Raw genomic sequence first — 14,675 nt, forward strand, 5'->3', positions numbered from 1 at the left:
GTGGCTACTTTACGCCATATCAGTTGGCCATCTAGCCTAATATTCTAGTATTCTCTGCATTCATGGAACACAAGGCTATCAAGGGTGACTAGCCACAATGGCTATGTTCTACCTTCACTGTCAGAAGCAGTGTACCTCTGAATGCAGTTGCTGGGAGTCACAAGTAGAGGGAATGATGTTGCACTCAGTCTCACCATTTATCTGGTTGGCCACTGTGAGAACATGCTGGATTAAATGGGCCATTGGCCTGATTCAGCAGGCTCTTCTCATGTTCTTAATGCTTTGACTGGAAAGAAGCTATCCAGGGTACTAGGCATAAAAGGTAAAGGTAAAGGGACCCCTGACCATTAGGTCCAGTCATGACAGACTCTGGGCTTGTGGCACTCATCTCACTTTATTGGCCAAGGGAGCCGGCGTACAGCTTCTGGGTCATGTGGCCAGCATGACTAAGCCACTTCTGGCGAACCAGAGCAGTGCACGGAAACGCCGTTTACCGTTATCTACTTGCACTTTGAGGTGCTTTTGAACTACTAGGTTGGCAGGAGCAGGGACCGAGCAACGGGAGCTCACCCCGTTGCGGGGATTCAAACCGCCGGCCTTCTGATCAGCAAGTCCTAGATTCTGTGGTTTAACCCACAGCGCCACCCACGTCCTGGTACTAGGCCTTTCCTATTACCTAAAGGTAAAAGGTAAAGGTACCCCTGCCCGTACGGGCCAGTCTTGCCAGACTCTGGGGTTGTGCGCCCATCTCACTTAAGAGGCCAGGGGCCAGCGCTGTCCGGAGACACTTCCGGGTCACGTGGCCAGCGTGACATCGCTGCTCTGGCGAGCCAGAGCCGCACACGGAAACGCCGTTTACCTTCCCGCTGGTAAGCGGTCCCTATTTATCTACTTGCACCTGGAGGTGCTTTCGAACTGCTAGGTTGGCAGGCGCTGGGACCGAGCAACGGGAGCGCACCCCGCCGCAGGGATTCGAACCGCTGACCTTTCGATCGGCAAGTCCTAGGTGCTGAGGCTTTAACCCACAGCGCCACCTGCGTCCCAGTTTCCTATTACCTACTCCATATTAACTGGAGATATCAGGGATTGAGCTTGGGACCTTTTTCTATGCAAAGCATTTGCTCTACCACTGAATAATGGTCCCTCCTCACCTATCAATCTAGGGACAAAAGGGTGTTGAGGGAATGGTAAGCATGACAACAGCACTTGCCACAGCTAGGTTGGGCCACTTTGGGAGGTAAGAGTCAGTGCCTCACCTGAGTCATTCACAGAGCTGATCTCCAGGGAATCTAATTGATGAGTGGAGCACCAAAAGGTGTGACATGCAGACTTTATTGAACTAAGGACTAGACGGGGGCGGGGAGAGAGAAAATATAGCACAACCTTTGTGAGTCAACATGAAGAAAGGGTACTTAAATATGTATTATGCAGCCAATTCATATATTGCCTTCAAACCCCTACATGAATACATACATAAGTAGGGAGGAATGAAAGAAATCTCTTCCAGAGTAACAGTGCTTTGAAAGATTAACAAAGCACACATTACTACAACACAGATTTTTGAAATCCGCATGGCTGTGATCACACCCTTGGACATTGAAACTGTTCTTCCTTTTCATTCTGATGCCTTCTCATCTTCTTTCATTAGTAAATCCTCTCCTTGTTGGGTGCTTCAGTGACAAGCATGGGCCCAAACAGGTGACTCCATAGCCAGTGGAGTACTCATTTGCAGCAAGCAGCCTATGAAAATCTCCCCCATCTCCATGATCCTCCATGTTTGGAGATTGAAAGGACACCATGCTTTACTATTTTGATGTGTTGTTCCTGGACAACATTTGAAGATTGAGATTTTCAAAACCTGACAAGGCCTCCTTACCATAACAAACCCTGCACGCACCTCACAAGGTTGTGCCGAGAATTAAAAAAAAGAAAGGGGGGGGTAATGATGTTGTTCTGAGCTTCTTGAGGGAAGGATAAGTTTATTACTTTTTTAACTTACCCTGTATACAGCAATTTATTCCAGTTTATTCTATACGCTGTGTACCTAAACAGAAAATAACACTAGAACTAATAATTTCCGTAACGTCTAAAAAACATTCTGTGGCTATGGATACAGGCAATATCCAAAGATGTCAGCCCACTTGTGCAATGGAAATCTGCTTGCACAACAGGACTTTCAGCTTCTCTTCTCCTGCTCCATTCCCCAACGTACCCACCAAAACTACTCTAGAGGAACTCTCCAAAGCAAGATTTAGGGGCACCCAGTGGCTGCAAGAGGGAAACAACATAATCCCCACTACCTAAGCAAATGCCCACTTGCACTATGTTGGATCTCACCTAGAGGCACGAGAGCTCATTTTCATGTGCATAAATGCTGACACTTATGCAACAGGATTTTTAATCCTTTTTTTGTAGTAACAGTAGTGAATCTTGCTTCTCTGTGCCATGTCACAAACAGCTTTGGAAATTACCTCAGCTTTCCAAAGCAGCTTGCCACCCAGCAAGTTGCAAATGGCTATTACCAAGTCAAAAGTCCCACTTGGCCATGTAGCATTAGTTGTGCAGGCAATCCTTGTTTTGCGCAGGGGTTCTGTTCCACCCAGACCCTTTTCACAATGTCTTTATAACTTTTGGGGCTACTTCCAGGTTCAATGCCATGCATGTGTGTGTGACTGCGTGTCATTCTGACGTGCCTAAGTCAGGAGTTCCTTGTACAGTTATTTGGATTACATCCTATATCCAGGATCTGGATAAATCTGTGTATCTCCCCAGAGGTCACTGGAAAAAAAGGAATGGGTAATTTGGCATCTGATTATTATGGCGATTATGTATGCCTCTCTGCAGAATTTTTATTTTTCATAGAAAGCTTAAGTGGTTCAAAAGGGTAAATACATGTTTTATATCAGTTTCCAGTGACAGTCATGTTAGTCTGTTGAAGAAAAGGCAACATAAAGTCTTGTGGTATCTTAATGACTAATAACTTTTGTAACTTTTTAAATTTTATAGATTATAAGTGTACTTCAGGAAAAGATCCTGTAGTACAATGGTTCCCAATTAGCTAATCTCTGAGGATCCTCCTTTTTCCAAAAGCCAAGCCACGGACCCCCTACTTTTGAAAATTTTGATAGCTCTATAGTAGCTACCTCTGCAAAGCAATTTTTTGAACAAAATATGGGGTAGCCTCTAAAAAGCAAATGATTTTAGGTATACTAAAAGAATAGACTAGGGCTGAGTGACATCTGGTTTTCAACACTGTGATTTATCAGCAGCTAAACATCACGATATTCCGATATAATGTCTGAAATTGGAGATCAGGCATGGGGATCAACTGTGGAGATGGGATGGGTGAGGGTAGGAGAGGAAGCGGAGTAAACTCCACCACATGGTTTGGGTGGGAGGGGACCGGGATGGGGGGGGTGCATCAAGGCACCATTAGCAGGGCAGCCAGTGAAGATGCACATCCACTGTGGCTGCTGCTGCTTTCCTGCTGACTAAGAAAAGGTGCTCCACCTCAGTGCCCGGGGAAGGTAGTGCCATGGTGCCTTGAAATGAGGACAGTCAGCTGCCCTATTCTCCATCAGCGTGGTGGAAAGGCAGCACCAATGGAGGGTTGCATCTCCTTCTGGGCAACCTTCCATAAGTACATGCCAGTGGTAGAAGAATGGATATGACTCTTAGCTTTGCACATATCTCTCAACAAGATCTTCAATTGAATGTCCGGACTTACAAATGGATCCTGATTTGAGTGTGTGTGTAAATGGTGTGCATGTGTGCTAGCTGCGGCCACTTTGGGCACATACCTCCTCCTCCAGCCATGTTTTGTCAAGGGAGTTTGACCCTTGAGAGGAAAAATATACCCAACCCTGACTTACAGCATCAAATGCAGATATTTAAGCTGGGTGAATAAGTGACTAGCAGAAAGTAGCATTGCCAGTAAGGATTTAGGGGTTATGGTGGATTATCAACTAGACATGAGTCAACAATGAAATGCAGTGGTTCCAAAAGCAACACTGCATCCAAGACTTCAAGAGCAATAGTATCACTCTTCTAATCACAGGAACTGCAAGCACTGCATTCAGTTCTGGGAACCAGAATTCAAGAAGGATGTTGACAAACTAAAAGGGATTTGCAGTGCAAAAGGAGGAGTCATACGAGCAAGCAGTGAATAAATTAGATACATCAAGCATATGAAAAAGAAAAAATATGTTGAAGGGATAGAGAACAGAGAACACATCGACAGTTTTTCAAATATTTTAAATGACTTTGAAAATAAAGAGATGCCCAGCCATGCCCATGGGTACATTTTCAGAGAGGTACAATCAAGATAATGATAAAGGGTGGACAAAATCCAATTATAACAGCGTATCAGCAGTGAAGCAGACTACCTAGTGAGGCCGTGGAATCCTCTTCCTTAGTCCCCCCCCCCCATCAAAAGTCCTGGACAGGCCTATGACTTATGATAGTGGCTGCTAAACTTTTTGGGTCCTGGGGAGAATGTGGGCCCAGATTCAACTAACCCAATGTGCTAGTTGAAGTCAATGTAAGGGCTCCTTCCTCTCATCCCCTCCCTGATGCCCCCATGCCTCCCCCAAATCTACTCTGGTTGATCAGGAGACTCCTCAGAATAGCATTGGTTGGTTAGCAGATAGGGCTCATTCTGTCTGGCAAGCAGAAGAAATGTTTGCACTGATGAAACTGATGAACTGATTTTGGGAAGGTGCCATGGGTACCGGTTAGCTGCCAGGGGTGTGTCCTATCACAAAATGGTTGCTGCATAAAAAGAAAAGAAGCAGGAACATAAAATAATAATGTTCTGCTTTTGCACTGATCTCTCCTCTCCGCAAACTACTTGGGAGCAATCCCTGATGTGGGCCAGGGAGAAGGAGAAAGTAATGGTAATAATGATATGTCTTATTGCCCCTCCCCAAATAATACAACTTTGGAACAAAGTTTCCCATTTACTGACAGAAGCAGCTGCCTGCTCTACCTGCCAGGTGGCAAAACAAACAAAGTAGTGACAGGAGGATTCCCATGTTTCTTCTTGCACATTTAAAAAACGTTTCCCAAGCAGCTATCTGCTGACTGTTCCACATCCATGGCAGGCAACAAAACGACTGGCAGGCAATGCTCACACTTCTTCAAACCTCTACAAACATGTTTTTAAAAGTCTCTCTGGTAGTTGCCTGCTGCCTGCTTTATGTGGCTGGCAGTAAGAAAACAGAACAGAATAACAAACAAATGGATCCAATAACTAGAAAATAAGACAGAGGCAGGAAAATTGCACAGGAAGGTGGGAACAGTAGCTTTAGGACATCAGGGATTTGTACTGCCTGGTGTCCAAACAACTCACTTATCACTCAAAGTTCTGACTTTACTCATTGGCTAAAAACATTGGCAGGCAGGAGCAGCCAGGTTGGTTCATTTCACAGTAATTGCTTAGAAGGTTACCTGTACAGATTACTTCATTTTTTTAAAAAGGAAGGTTAGAGACTTGACTTTTTTTTTAATGAATGTTCAGATCCTGAGCTCCCTACCAGGGGGTGCTAATAAAGGCCTTCACAGGCAACATAGCTCCTACAGGTACCAAATTTGCAGCCTCTGCCATACAAAGTGTATTTTATTTATTATAGTATCCCACTCCCTCAGGAATGAACATTGGCTTACATGGTCCATGAAATTCCTTCAGATCCTCTAATTCTATGAAGATTCTACATCGCTACCTAAAGGACAAATAGTGAAAACAACTACATCTGCCCTCGAAAGCCAAACCCCGGGGGGGGGGGGAGTTTCCATTCCACTTCACGGAAAGGGTTAGGTGCAGACACCTTTGGTTTGCTCAGCCCAATAGATTTGACTGCCATTTATTGCCAGAAGCAGTGGAGGCAGTCATCAAAGGCAAGGCCTAGCAAGGGATTGCTGGCAGAGTCCGCACCTAGAGGTTGACTTCAAATACAACGTAAACATATGGACAAAATGTGTTTATATAACAAATCCAGGCAAACTTCCTTCCAGGAACTTCACTGCAGCTGCCACACAACAGGCTAGCAATCATGACTTGAGCTAGGAGAACGTAGACAGGATTGGGAACTCAGGCTCAAGTACATCAGATTATGGAATTGGCCTGGTTCACACATAATGTAAACCATGTCTTATTAAACCATGTCTTTTAAAACCATAGCTTAGTGTTTTGTGTGAACCCAAACCAGCAGCCTAACTACATGTCTTAACTACATGTCATTCATCAGCCATGGTCTATAACTGCTTTACAAATCTTATTGTTAACAATTGCTTAGTGTTATGTAAGAACCCTGCTGCAAAGATACCTAGTTTTGTGTTAAGAGCATCTTCCTGGCTTGTATCTCCTTTAAAGGAGGAAAGAGGGAGAGCTCAATAAACCAAGGCTTAAAGGGTGTGTGCCAGATGCCTTAGATTTAACTTTGGTTTACTAACTGTGATTAAAATTAACATTAAACTTGGTTTAGTATTATGTGCAAACTAAGCTACTGGCATCTGACAAGATCAGGATGTGGAGGTAGTCCAACAGAAAGTAGTCCAAGATTGGCAAAGAAACAGAGACCAAACTTTGATCTTAGGACCAGATACAAGAACATACAAGACAGGGCCCAAACCCAGGCCTTCAGGAGCAAAATACAATGTCAGGCGACCCAAGATGGGGGGGAAGTAGTCAGCACAGCAGACACAGAAGTTTTTTCTAGATACTGCAATTCTAACAAAACTCTAAGCTTCAAGCCTGCAAAGCACAGATGTGGCAGGTCACAGAGCCTTAAAACATAAGAACAACCCTGCTGGATCACACCAAAGCCCCATCTAGTTCAGCATCCTATTTGCATAGTGGTCAACTTGATGCCTATGGGTAGCCTGCAAGCAGGACATGACAACAGCACTCTTCTCCCTTGTTCTCCCTTGTGCCAAAGCTTGAGTATCAGCAACTCAAAGTGTTGCAACAGACACTGCTACTTGGAAGAAATTTGCTATCTCCCAGAAAGCCTCTTTCCTTACACCATCCCACAAATATGAGGACGGATAGTTGAAAGACCCACACCTGCTCCCACACAAGCCTGCCCAGCCTTTAAAATCATCTTCAGAGGACATGCTTAGATGATACCCACCTTCTGAAGTGGGGTTAGTGTTAATGAAGAACAAAGCCTTTGATGTTTGTTTTTTAAAGGTAAAGGTACCCCTGACTGTTAGGTCCAGTCGTGGATGACTCTGGCGTTCTGCACTCATCTTGCTCTATAGGCCGAGGGAGCCGGTGTTTGTCTGCAGACAGCTTCTGGGTCATGTGGCCAACATGACCAAGCTGCTTCTGGTGGACCAGAGCAGCACATGGAAATGCCGTTTACCTTCCTGCCGGAGCGGTACCTATTTATCTACTTGCACTTGATGTGCTTTTGAACTGCTAGGTGGGCAGGAGCTTGAACCGAACAATTAACTGTCGACCTTCCGATCGGCAAGCCCTAGGCTCTGTTGTTTAGACCACAGCGCCACCCGTATCCCTTGTTTGTTTTTTAGGAAGAGCTTAAAACATATTGGCGGATTTCTGCTTCTTCTAATATGAGTTGCTGTTGCTGCTTATTTTATCTGCATTTGCTGTTTATTCCTTTATTGATTACGGTTTTAGTGGCTGACTGTGGTTTTTATTACTTAGATGAAGATGTGGGATTGAAATTTGATAAATAAAAACTTATGTGCATCTTAAGTGTTAAATATTCCTAATACTTGGAATATATGAAGATTGGCACAGTCTTATGGAGATGAATTAGCCAAAGCTTGTTATAACACGAATCCTGACTAAATAAGGTTCAGCCATGCAACCTTTAGAAATGCGGAAAAACCTTTAGTCACTTTGCCACATTGCCTCACTGCTGAATCACCAATCAGCTGTGAATGCAACACTTATTTACCACTGCCATTCCCTCAATCCACACCCCTTCCCCACAACTACCCACAAGGCACAGCAACACTTGACTCCTCTGCTTGTGCCGAGGACTTTGAAAGAGAACTATAGGCAGTCTTATTTTATCTATTAAATTTGCATACCCCCCTTCATCTGTAGATCTCAGGACGGTTCACAACATAATTCACAACAATATTCACATATTGAGGTCCATAGGCAGACTATACAAAATTGTGCTGCAAATCCACTTTCTTAATCTTAACTCCACAGCAAGACACGTAGCAGTTATTATTATCTGCACAAACATATTTGGACTCCGGCTTGTAAAAGAGTCTGTATTTTTTGGGATTGATCTCCTAAGCACCTTACCAGTGTACTGGGGACAAGCTGCTCAACAGAGGCAGCAATTTTCCCAAGCCTGATGCACCTTGAAAGGTTGTGGTTTGGGGATAAGCACTTCTGTAATCCCCTAGAGAACAGATGCAAGGTTGTTAGCTGTCCAGAGGAACTAGCTTTCAGCTTGGTGCAGTTAGGGTCTGAGAGCTGGTTTACAGTTGTGTGTGGGAGCAGTGGGGCCAAGCAGGGCCTGGGGTTCCAAAAGGTTCACACCAGTTGAACTTGTAGCTATTATACTAAGCATTTCACCCCTACACCTCATTGCATCTAAGAATAGTTCATTCCCATCAAGAACATGGCAGAACATTACACAATTACAGTTTATTTGTGGTCTCAAATTAAGTGAAGCTTTCTCAGTTTTTCTAGCAGCTTTAGCAAAATTCATGCTGGGTGGGTGTGTGTACCACAGGAGGATACAGCCTCATGCTTCTGTGTGCCAGTGAAATGCCGACAGCTCAGAGAAAGCATCCAATTCTCTCCATCCCTAAGAATGGCTAAGAACAGAACCATTTTCCCTTCCAGCCACACCCCACTCCATCCCCCCTTCCCCCAAGGGAAGCAGCTGTACAAATGGTTGATGTGGAAGGAACATGCCAACCACTTGAAAGGAGCATGGTATGAAAGCATGGCCACTCCTCTGCCTCTCAAGATGGGAGCTCTATAAATAGAGATCCTGGTGCCCACCCTGGGTTTTCCCTCAACCATTGTGGCACAGCCTTCTGCCAAATAATCTCCCCCACCCCTTGGCAGTTTATCCCACCATAGACAGCTGCTGCTGTACAAGCCTAGGATACTGAAAGGGAGTGACATGAACCCACAGCTGGTTCAGAACAACTTGGGGATTTTTAGGAAGAATCTAAAGAGGTTAAATGCCTACCTGTATGCACACCTGATCTTTCATCCAAAGTGTTCTCATAATCCATCAAACTGATTTGTGCAGAAGTGTAATTGAGGAAGGCAGGGAAGTATTGCTTCCCTGTGTCCCACCCAACATGGATCCATATCCATCTACCCCCATGCAGCTCACAGGTTCTTCCTGACTCAGTTCAACTATAAAATGCTTCTGGGTCAGATCTGGGTCTTTGCCTTGGGAACATCCAGACTGTGTGTGACTCTGGTCTTCTCTGTGTGACTCCTTTGGTTACTAATTAGGTATCTGTGCATGCTGCTATTTCAGTCTGCTGGTTTCCTATATCTGGCCACCAGCTCTCCTGTTTGCTGCTTCCTTCTCCCATTGTTCTAGCCCCCTTCAGCAACACTCCTCAATTTAGATTTTTGCCTCTACAATGACCTCTTGGGCTGTCTTGACATGAAACTTTTTCCAAGGCTCTGCTTCAAATCCCTGGGACATTTCCCCAACCCAACCCTGGTAGAAGTCACACCTCCTTCTCTTCCCATGCCCAACTACCTACACCATAGCACTATCACTATACTATCACAAACGCATCAGACACCAACACATCATAACCCTGTTCCTCCTTTCACACTCACACATTAAATGAACACATGGGATGGATTATGCTTGATGGTCCTGCCCACAACTTCATTGTGTGGCCATAAGGTGAGAACTCGACTAATATGTGCACAGTGAGTATAGCCTTGAGCCAAGCTGGAAAGGAGTAAGTGATATATGGCTCAGGGCGAAACAAGCTTCCACCACATAAGTAGCAAACTCAGGCTCATAGGAATAGGAGTGAGAAGCTCCTGAAACATGCATAAGTGAACAAAACAGAATAGCAAATATAAACCAACTTATTTTGGGGTATCCTTTTTGTGGTGGAGCAGCTCAGCCTTGAGTGAAGGAGTATTTTTTAACAGAACCAGACCAGAACTAGCAAATTTTCACTTTGTGCACCAATGATGTAGATGAGGGGAAATGGAAGGGAAATGAAACTATGCCTTTTGTCAGAGCAGGAATAATGACATCATCTCCTAGAGCACTATGGTAATTGGCAAACCTTCCTTGCTCTGACAAGGGAACGTACTAATAATAAGACTTTCAAGTTTGCTTGTGACAGATTAGCATGGAGAAAGTCAGAGAATAAGGAAAATAACAAAGCAGAGGCTAGGTACTTCTTTCCTTTTATTTGATGGAGTTCCTACTTTATGCCAGCAGTTTAAGTGGCAACACCTCTTTGCAAGATTGGTCACATTTATAATTAAAAACTAAAGGTTGCATTTCTGCTAGCTGAAGATCTGTTGTATTAAAGCTCTTTTAAAAAAATAAATAAGCTGAACTATGCAGTCACAAATAAGCACCAATTAGTTCCATGAAGTTTACTCCCAGGATGCATAGGGTTGCTGGTATCCTGATCCTAATAAAACAAGTATTATGTTATGTACTGCTTCTCCCTCCCCTTCTCTCTCTCTCTCTCTCTCTCTCTCTCTCTCTCTCTCTCTCTCTCTCTCCCCCTCTCCCTGGAACAACACAGCTGCCTGTGTTTTAGGACTCCCCTAGGGGTGGGGGGTGTCTATACACTCTACTTGGGAACATACTATGGAGACTGATGAGTACCTACATTTATGAATGTACCACTACATCACTGATGTGAGCAAAACAGAGATATGGCAGAAATAAGAGGTTAGTCCTCACATTCTGCAGATTCCCAGAGGGAAGCCTTCCTTAAAGAGACTAGAGGATCGAATGAGAACAGTATGCACAAGCCACAGCTCATGATGTCCAAATTAAGTTAACTGCATGTGAATATGAAAATTAATTGTGAAATTGGGTTATTCTGGTTGCCACTGTAGATTTTTGATCGAAAAGGTTACTGTCCTCCAGTCTTGAAAGGAGTAATTTGTTTCTTTGCCTCAAGTGAAGACTGAAAGCTGCTGAAGACATCTGTGTCTGTTTTACTGAAGTTATTTCTTGCCATGTAAAAGCTTTTGGCATGCCATACCTTGTTCACTCATACCATCTTCCTGAACTACCATTAAATATGAATGATCTTAGCCAAATGTAATAGGGGTATGGGCGTATTTTTGCTTATGGAACATCCAGCTTCTATGCATGGGGTTTGGAATAAACTCCTCACCATTTTGACAGTTCTATAATCTCAGGTATCCAAAATAGGGATGAGGATGTCCAGTACCCTCTCAGCTGTAAGAAAATGTGGTTCATCAACACAGACAATAATGGTTTAAGATATATGTGTCCACATACACATAAATACATACACTGAAAGTTATAGCTGAGACAAAATAGCCCAGATGATTCATGTGTGACAATGCAGGGCTCCCCTGCAATGCTCTCCACCCAAATGATGCAGTGGGAGGTGGACACCCTCAATATGTACAGGAGTACAGGGTGGGGGTGGGGAATGACAATGATCAAGAATTTCCTGGCCTGGCTCTTGCTCCAACCCAGCCACCCCATCCAACGTCATAAGCAGCCGGAGGTGCTGTCTCCTCAGCACCCACAAATCCTCATGACTGGCCCCAAGCGGCCTAAGACCTTTTCCTCCGCATGACCACAAAGGGAGAAAGTTTCCAAATTAAAACACTAAATCTGGCACCAAAGTGCCCATGGCAGGAACCATTTAAACTGGCCATTAAAGTTTATACGTTAGACGGGCACCGAGAGCAAACCATCAACAGCAGGAAAACAGAGCCGCTCCTCTGGGAATGGCTAACCACTGCTTTTCCCTGGAGCAGCCACAGGCCGGCTGTCATGAGATGAGTTCACTGGCCATCAAGAAGCCTCTGTTTACTCACCCAAGCTGCCCACCCCCTGCATGCTGTCATTGACCGAAGCAGCTTCACTGGGGCTGGCAGTCTAGCACTTGGCACGGAGAGAAAAACAAGCAACAAAGAATACTAGAGTTGAACACAAACCCACAAACCACAGCACCCACAGGTCAACCTCAGAGCACTGGAGGAGGGGGAGAAATGCAACGAGTAGCCTCAAGCGGAGGACACAGCCTCCCCCACACTTGCATTTCTTATATTCCGTCTTTCTACCTGCCTCATTCTCTCTCTTGCCTTATCTTTCCATGAAAAAATGAATGAAGCAACACAGAGATATCATAGGTTACTGGGAGGTGTCAAGATTAAGTCTGCATTCCCACACAATAACAGTATGTTAGAGAAACACACACATGAAGTGAGTGACCTTCAGGCAAAGCAGACAAGGGCGGCAGAGCTCATGAAGGACAGGATAAATGAGAAATAAGAACTCAGTTTATTTGTGGGGAGGAGGAGAGAAAGTGATGTTGGTTTTTGGGAAATTCTGAATTTGCTTATTTGCAAATTAGGCAAATTCAAATAAGGGAATTTGCATCAGGAAATTTTCTCATGCCCTAGAACAAAGATGAGCAACCAGTTGTTGCTGGACTACAATTCCCATAGTTCCTGACAATTGCCCCTGCTGGCTGGAGTTGATGGAAGCTGGAGTCCAACAACAGCCAGAGGACCATAGGTTCTGCAGTTTTACTTGTATTTAGTCAGGCAACGGCAAAGGACTCCTGGACGGTTAAGTCCAGTCAAAGGTGACTATGGGGTACAGTGCTCATCTTGCTTCAGGCTGAGGGAGCCAGTGTTTGTCCACAGACAGCTTTCTGGGTCATGTGGCCAGCATGACTAAACTGCTACTGGTGCACGGAGGACTGTGACAAGTGCCAGAGTGCACAGAAACACCATTTACCTTTCTGCCGCAGCAGTACCTATTTATTTACTTGCACTGGTATGTTTTCAAACGGCTAGGTTGACAGAAGCTGGGACAGAGCAACTGGAGCTGCTCACCCCACTGGGCGGATTCAAACTGCCGACCTTCTGATCAGCAAGCCCAAGAAGCTTGATGGTTTAGACCACAGTACCACCCATGTCCATTTCACCTATTTCACCTTTTATATTTAGTAAACTAAGCTAAACACTTTGAAACTGCCAAGCTTACCTAATAATGTAATTGTGATTGGCACCCATTCACTGTTACAAAACTAGTCTGTAGATGCAAAGCATAGCTGTCAAGTGTCCCTTATTTGGCGGGACGGTCCCTTATCCCAGTGCCATGTCCCACTGCTGTCCCTTATTGATGAGGCTTCATTTGGCTGCTGGCTGGGCTTTTTGCCTTTGGCTCAGAGGGGCTCAGAAGCTGAACATACCTGTGCCCAGAAAATTCCTTATTTTGGCTGTTGATCCCTTATTTTCGAGACTGCTGGTCCCTTATTTTCAAATCTGTAAGTTGACAGCTATGATGCAAAGTTGATTCTCAGCAATGGGAAGCTTCCAGCCAGTTAACAGCAGCAGGCAGGTGTTAACGGAGAACTGCAAAATAACCAAAGGAACTAGACAAGGCTGCCCGCTGTCACATTTATTGTTTATATTAGTTTTAGAAGTTTTGGTGCAAAGAATAAAATGTAGCTTTGTTGACCATAAAAATGAATGTATTACCAAGGATGGTATTTTTGTTTCAAACAATTGCAGTGATCGGCAAGACAGATTGTTTCAATAAATGGCAAAAATATATTTCTAAATATATCTGGCAAGGGAAAAAAGCAAGAATAAAATATAAAATATTGATAGATGTGAAAGAGAGAGGTGGTTTTCCCTTGCCGTATATGAGATTATATTACGAAGCTTCCTGTCTGTGGTGGTTGAAGGAATGTTTGTCCCTGAAGAATTCACATATTTTAGACTTGGAAGGGCATGATAATATATTTGGTTGGCACACATATTTGTGGTATGAAAAGGTGAAACCACATAAAGAATTTACAAATCATATACAGTCGTACCTTGGTTTTCGAACGCCTTGTGACTTGAACGTTTTGGCTTCCAGATGCCTGGAAGTGAGTGTTGTGGTTTGCAAACTTTTTTTGGAAGCCAAATGTCTGCTGTTGCTTCTGACTGAGTGCAGAAAGCACCTGCAGCCAATTGGAAGCCGCGCCTTAGTTTTTGAACATTTTCAGAAGTCGAATGGACTTCAGGAATGGATTTCGTTCGAGAACCAAAGTACGACTGTAATTAGGAAACGTTTGTATAGAGTATGGGACAAATAAAAAAATTATTGGAGCCAAAAACACCCCTTTGACTTTCACCACTGGAAGCCATAGAGGTGAAGAAGAGGAATATGGTGGGAAATGTAGGAAATTATAAAAAAATAAATAAAGGATGATGGAGAATTCAAATTAAAAGGATTTAAGGATTTATCAGAAATGTTAACAACATGGATACAATATTATCATTTGAATGAAGTGTAATGGTTCTAGGGGTTGCTCGTGCGTAAACCGGCGCCACACCTGGCTGGGTTGCCTGAGTGAACCTTTTCTGTCCGGACAGCCACTCGCTCGTGGCTGTCTCAATCGCAGGCAGAATCCATCAGTGGGCGTTTCTTGAACTTCTTCCAGCAAAGAAGCTCTTTGACACC

The 14,675-nt window shown here is 44.2% G+C and overlaps 1 protein-coding gene and 1 long non-coding RNA gene across 3 annotated transcripts in view; one reads left to right on the plus strand and one right to left on the minus strand.

The window, feature by feature from the left end:
* The window catches only part of LOC310852710, a 99,757-nt gene that overhangs the window by 78,261 nt on the left and 6,821 nt on the right, over positions 1-14,675 (plus strand). The gene's annotated exons all lie outside the window — the stretch shown is intronic.
* The window catches only part of NHEJ1 (non-homologous end joining factor 1), a 119,377-nt gene that overhangs the window by 35,592 nt on the left and 69,110 nt on the right, over positions 1-14,675 (minus strand). The window lies entirely within an intron of this gene.

The sequence above is a fragment of the Podarcis gaigeae genome, assembly GCF_964106915.1.
Source record: "Podarcis gaigeae genome assembly, chromosome: 1".
In the NCBI taxonomy this organism is placed as follows: domain Eukaryota; kingdom Metazoa; phylum Chordata; class Lepidosauria; order Squamata; family Lacertidae; genus Podarcis; species Podarcis gaigeae.